General features: G+C 36.8%; 1 protein-coding gene across 2 annotated transcripts in view; it reads left to right on the forward strand.

The window, feature by feature from the left end:
- Positions 1-3,055: 3,055 nt before the first annotated feature.
- Positions 3,056-6,860, forward strand: part of SEMA5A (semaphorin 5A) — a 238,393-nt gene continuing 234,588 nt past the window's right edge. For both annotated transcript variants that reach the window (XM_010708516.3, XM_010708517.3), the window contains exon 1: positions 3,056-3,147. The gene's annotated coding sequence lies outside the window, so the exon portion shown is untranslated. The remainder of the gene's footprint in view (positions 3,148-6,860) is intronic.

The raw sequence follows: 6,860 nt of genomic DNA on the forward strand, positions 1-6,860 counted from the left end.
CCTACATCTTTGGGGTGTGTGTGTGTGTTTGTGTGGGTTGCATCTGTGAAGTTTCAAACATCTGCAGAAAACTGAGTTTCGTTCATTTTTGTTTTTTGTTTTTTTCCTCCTAAAAAAATCCTATATTTATTTTGTCCTTATTTTGCTCAAACGAATATTGTGAATTGGAATACTTATAAACAAAATGCAGCACCAGAAAAAGGATATTCCCATTCATTTCCTTATGCCTGGACTTCGGCTTAATAATTGCCATCTCTCCATGCCAGTTCTTCAGTCCAGCAAATAATCTGATTTAATGAGATCTTTTTTTTATCTGAGGACTTTTTCAGCATGAAAAGGGAGAGATAAGTGGTAATATTATCTGGTCTGCATTATAAGGAGAATTGTTTGATTTTGTAGAAGGAGCACAGGGTTGTATTTAGCAGATGTTCTAACCATTCTGTCCTGGAAGTGGAATCTATCTGCATAATGCAGACACATTTTGGAGGAGGGGTAGAGGAGGGAAGATACTTGTATACCTTCTTCCCTACCCCCCCCCAATTTGGTATTCTGCTTTGTTATTATTTTTCTCTTGTTGCCTGTTAGCGGGAAAAAAAAATATGCAAAAGATCTGATTTGTTTAGTAGTATTTTAAGCAGAACAAAAAGTTTACTTTTATTGTGCATGAGAGTGCTGAAGTGGGAGGAAATTAAACCCTCTCCCTAGAAGTTTCAAAAGTCCTTTTGAAGGGAAAAGGTGGGAGGCAGAGAGCATTGTCACCTTGGTCTATCTTTAGCATATGATGCTAAAGTAATGTAAAACATTCCTAAATATGCCCAAATAAATGAATTGTTGTGGTGTTTTTTTTTTCTTTTCTGATCAGCCTTCTAGTTTTGACTTCATTTACTACTCCTACCAGGGGTGGGTTTGATATAGGCTGCTGCTCAGGCTAATTCAGAACTTACCTTGGATATTAATTTTAGTTATTTGCTGGTGTTACCCTACCCACAGCATATATCGTACCTTGCCCTGTCAGAGTGCTCCCACAGAAATACCAACATGGTTACTATATTAAGATGTTTTAAGGAAACAAGGCATAAAGCTGTAGAAATCCAGACTTTAATAGTTTCCTTCTCCATGTGTGTATTTTCCCTAATCCACTGAGATGAATTCAAACTCTACTTTCCAGTTTTGTCTAAGTAATTCTTAAGAATAAAAATACTGTTGCTAAAACTTTTATTTTACTAAAATAAAATCTGAGATTTTTATGTAGAAATATAAATCATGAGATGAGTTGTAGGTAGACAGTGATGAGTTTAAGTGTATATAGAAAGCACTAGTACTGTCAGATTTGTTTAGAAAAATTGAGGTATATAGCCTTCTTTATAATGTTTCAAAGCGTAATAATTCAGCTTCTCATTCTGGTGTAGCCAGTGCATGCATAAATCATGAGCACACTGCATCTTAGAGATGTGGTGCTTGTAGTTGTCTGTACAACTTACTGTATGGTAACTGTTATAATTAATTACTTGACAGGCTGAATGTCTTTGAGCACTTTGTCATCAATGTGCATGGATGGCAGGTAGCTGGGCTGAAGTGTTCAAGCATTCTCTGGTACACAGCAATATAGAGAGTAGAACTTGGTCCCCTTCCAAGATTTAAATTTGTCCTTGTCTTTCAGAAAAGTGGGAGGCAAAGAAAATGGTGATGCAATGTCTTCTTAAATTTGTAAGTTTCGCCTACCACCTTGGACTTGGAAATTCAAAATGACCTTCCATCTTTAGCTTCAGTTGTTCCCTATACCAAGGACACAGTATCCAAATTTCCTGTTGGTAACTTCTATAGCAGAGTCACGGAATCTCATGGAGAGGTGTCTGTATGTGCATATATGATATACACTCTTAATTTAGAAGAAAATGTGTAAATAATCTTCAAGTTCTTGGTGATCAGGAACAGGGGTGTTGGTGAGAAATTTGGGCACTGTAACCATGAATCCGGATCATCCTGCACATGTGGTATTTCCTCATTATACAGTGCTTTTTAGGCTGTATTGCCTATGCATTCAGCAGATTTCTTGAGACTTTCATAGGCTAAAAAAGTAGAGGGAAAAAGGATTGCAAGCACCTTCAATCATCAAGTCTAGTCTCTTTATATTAGTGAGTAAACAGCAGAACAATAACTCCTTCTTGCCTCAATTCTTTGATTAGGTTCAAGGGTGAACTTCTGCTGGTGTATTTGCTCTGTACACATTCAAGCAAAGAAATGAATGCTTAAATTAGGTGACCTGTTACTGTTTCTTACTTCTGAAGTCCCTTTTTGTTGAGTTGTAGAGAGTGAGAAACTGCTCTGTGATTCCTGTCTTGCTTGCCTAAGTAAAGACATAAGTTGGTTTATCATCAGTACTTTTTTTTCTTTCAGTTAAGAAAAAAGATCTTTTTTTAAAAAGATGTATTATCTTTGTGTTTACAGTGGATTAACAGAGAGAGATGCATCGTGATCACTTCTGTGCTGTGTATTTTGCAGTGTTTTGAGATATGAAACAATAACTGTGTTTTTCTTGTGAACCTTCTAGTTTATGGAAAGGTGAAAAAATGCTGAAGTTTTGTCCACCTAGATTTTGTCATGAATTTCACTTAGGCCCAGATTTCAGCCCGCATTTGAGGCTTGTTTATCGGTAGTTAAAACACCAAAGATGAGTTTTACAACAGGGTTTATTTCCTCCTACTTCAGCACGCTCATGCACACTAAAAGTAAGCTTTTTGTTCTGCTTAAAATACTACTAAACAAATTAGATTCTTTTTTCCTAACAAAATCTCAGGGATTTTGTTAATTCTTTGACAAGTATTCTTCTTTTCTGATTCTTATAATTAGCTAAGCTGCCAGTTACTTAAAATAATAATTCTTTTTTTCCTGACTCATTGTTTGGTTCACCACTGCTGTTCAGTGCTTCACATTTCTAACTTTTGTCTTGAAAGACAGATGTTTTATTACTGCTTTAAATGTCTGAGAATTGCTGATGAGCTGTCTCTTCAATACTTAATTTTTTATTTTTTTTAATTTTTTTATTATCTCTTAGGAGTCTGAAGTAGACCCAGGACCCCTCTGCTAGGTGCTGCAGAAACACAAAATAGAGACGGTAGATGACTGCAGAGGGATGGTGACTGAAAGGTAGGTGAGAGACTGCATTTGGTTAAGTGGGTAGATGTTGATGTCATGGAGAGATTAGATTGTAAGATGCTATCTGGAAAAAAGCTGAGAGACAGCTTTGTAGATCATTACAAGTATTCTACCTTTCTCTACATCTAAATTAAGGAAGGAAGTAGGAAAAATAGAAATGGGAGGAATTTAAGACAAACAGAACCTGCAGTTCTCCTTCATTCTCTTCCTCCGTTTAATTATGCTCATCTTTGAAAAGAGAAGCTGAAAATGAGAATGTTTATTTAAAGAAAAAAATGAAAGAGTAACTGTAAGACTAAAACATTTGTAGGTGGCAGAGACAGTATTTCAAGATGCTATTTTGGAGGCTACACACAAATGTTTACCATTGGTTTAAAAAAAACTTAGGAAAAAGGAGCCTGTATAGCTAAATGACAAGGTAAGGCTGTGTTCAAAAGAGGAAAATAGGAGAAAAAAAGGGAAAAAGAAATTGCACCAAAAGAACAGGAAACAAAACAAAAACTGCCTTATGAAGATAAACATTGAATTAATAAGTGCTTTTTTTTCTAAGTAATTCAGTAGAAAGAAGCCAGTTAAGAGTTTGTGGGTCCTACACATAGAGACAGCAGGAAATGAATGATACAGTAAAAAGCCATGTCAGAAAACTACATAATTATTGTGTGTATGCATGTGCTCTCCACTGAACTGTGTGGGATGGTTCCTGTTTTGAAACTCTTGTTACGGGATGGTTATGAGGCTGCTGCTCTCAACTGAAAGCATTTGTAGGAGAAGTGGAAACAATTGCGTGTTCCCATGTAACTTGCCAAATTTTTAAGGAACTGAAAAGTTAAATAGACCAGCTATAGATTGTGATGTGCAGCCTCTAGCTTTAAAGCATCACAGCAGCTGAGAATGTGAAGATGCCTAATTTGATGTCACATTTTAGAAAGCATTCATTTGGAATCTAGGAACCTCTAAACCGGTAAGTCTTTGTTTAAACTGAGTGGATTAATTCAAGTAATGGTTTAGTGACATGTTAGGAAGGACTCTGGATAAACGTGATAAAGATACATCGAAAGCACTGATTTCTGTGAACGGAGTGTGATGAAGAGACAGGCTGATATTAGCCTTCAACTACTTTAAAGGGTGTCCACAAAGATGATGGAAGTAATGTTCTTAGTAGTAGCAAACTCTGTAGCAGTGAGAGGGGATAGTTAGCATGCTTAGGTTACAGATTAGAACATTGGATGTTTTGGGAAAATCCATTTCTTTATGAGCTACATGGGATGGGTTTTGGGTCACTCCTCATGGAGGTTTTCAAGTGTCAGCTGGACAAAGCCATAGCTTATCTGATCTACTGTGACTTTTAGTAGTATGTTGAACTGGATGATTCCCAGAGATCCTTTTCAACCATTGTTTTCATTATTTGAAGCCTTACTAAAATGCTGTGGTCTTCTGGAGGACTTAACAAGAACGCAGATGAAAAAGATTGTAATGTATTGTTGTACTTACATTTTGAAAAGCCATTCAAAGTCCTTACTATAAATCTTTAAAGGAATAAGACAGGCACAGGTTAGAGGGTAGGGCTGGCAACTTTGTAAATAATTGGTTTAATGATTGGAATCAAGACACAGGGCAAAACATGGTTATTTCTCATAAGACTTGGTGACACCAGTGAATTTCCACAGAAATCTCTGTGAGTGCCTGGGAGGATTGTTACATTCCTAAATGGCTTTAATGAAAGTTGAAAGATGATGACGAAGAGATTTGTTTCAGATGTTACCTTATTCAAGATAACTGAAGGTAATAAGGGAGTGGAATGAAAAACTACAGAAGAAACTTAGAGAATTTTGTGGCCATTAAAATGGCAGACTTAATTCAGAGCAATATTGGTGAAATGTTTTGAGCTGACCTTTGCACATCAAGAATGAGGTCTTGTGATTAGAAACAATTTTTTAATGGAAGAATCAGCAGTCACAAAGAAAACTTAAGTTGTCAGAAGTAGCTCTGAATGGCTAGTGACCAAAATATAATCAGGCCATTCTAAATATATGGTGTGTTTAGTTCTAAAATACTGTGCACCGTTTTAGTCTCACATCTCAGAAAAAGGAGAGTAAAATAGGAAAGGATTCAGAAAAAAAGGATGTAAAGAATGAAGAGAGGTGACAGAGGCATGGAACAGCTTCAATGCAAGAACGACTGGGAGACTAGGTGAGAGCCTCCCAGTGGAAAGTGAGGTTTTGGCCAGATAGTAATAATAGTACATATCCATAAAATTTTAAGAGCTGTAAGGTGTGTGGGTGGGAAATGAAGACTCCTTGTGCCTTATTTTTGTATCAGAAGATTATCAGCTGAAAAAGGCAAGGAGTCCTTTCAAAGCAAGGGAAGAAGTTTTTTCTTTGCACTCACAGTGTGCAGGTTATTTCTGGATTTCCTTGCTACAGGAAGGTGTACATACTGCATGGGTATAATGAGCTGCTGAACAAAGCTGGAAAAGGGAGGAAAAAAAAAAAAAAGCATGCAAAGGTGCTAGCTCTAGGTCGGGTAGTTAATCATCTGAAAATTGTAGAAAGCTGTGTGGTACGTGTTTTGGGGGCAGAGGAGCAAATTTCTGCATAATTGCTCTGTTTTTCACTGTTGCACTTGGCTGCTTCTGGAAGCAAGCTAGTGGGTCAGACTGGATATTTAGTCTGAATGAGTATGGTCATTCTTTGTGGGCAAAACATCCAGTCTGGTCTACTGTGACAATTCCGATGTACTCTTTCATAAATAGTAAGGTTGAAGGGTGCAGTCCCAGAATAGAACTCTTGGTAGAACTGCTTTTAAAAATACTGAGCTGTTATGTAATTTGAGGTCTTACGCTGAACGTAGGGACTTTTCCTCACTATAAAATGAATGCTTATGTTGGCACTTGATAAATTATCATCCAATTAGTCTTAATATGTTCAAGATGTTTCATTGAGGTTTCAGTGCCTAGTCCAAAATTTCACTTTTCTAACTGCATTCCCTATACAATTGTTACTGCCTGTCAAAGAGAGAGTTAGTGGAAAAAAAAAAAAACCCTCATACTGGTATATAAGCATTAGTGGAACTTACTTCTGGGTAGAGGTGGTAGAATTCGAGGGGAGAGATGAATAAGATAAAAGGGGAAAGATTAGAGAGGGGTATAAAGAGTGAGTAGAGAGTGCTAAACTCAGAGATACTTCTGTGATTACAAATTAATATGAGAGACAAAATGTTGGAGTTCTATTACAACAGTCAATGGGGCAAGGGTAAAAGTGGTAGAGTTGCAAAATGGTAGCAGTTGAAACGGCCAAAACTGATGCAGCTGGTAAAGAGAGGTCAAGGGAGAAGATTACTGGATAATGATAAGATTTAATTGAAGGTATTAAATGATGAGAGATAAGTATGAGAAAGTACTGAAGAAAGTTATTAAAAATTAACGAAACTGGATTTTAGGATCTTAGAAGGAGGCAGCTGCTGAGAATGAAAGAATCAATGTCTCTCCTTTTCAGTCGGTGATTTGGACTTGAGGTGGATGGATCCATGCCAGTAGTAAAGAGAAGTTTGCTACAGCAGTATCTGTACTTCCTCCAGGAAGTTTTCTGAGGATACTTGAAATAAAAATGAAATGTTTTTCTGTGCAGGAAAAGGGGAAACAAGGGTGTGATTTTGAGCAAATGGATGAGAATCAGAGTATAAAACCAATTACAAGGGGGAAAAAA

This window comes from Meleagris gallopavo, chromosome 3, assembly GCF_000146605.3.
Source record: "Meleagris gallopavo isolate NT-WF06-2002-E0010 breed Aviagen turkey brand Nicholas breeding stock chromosome 3, Turkey_5.1, whole genome shotgun sequence".
Taxonomy (NCBI): domain Eukaryota; kingdom Metazoa; phylum Chordata; class Aves; order Galliformes; family Phasianidae; genus Meleagris; species Meleagris gallopavo.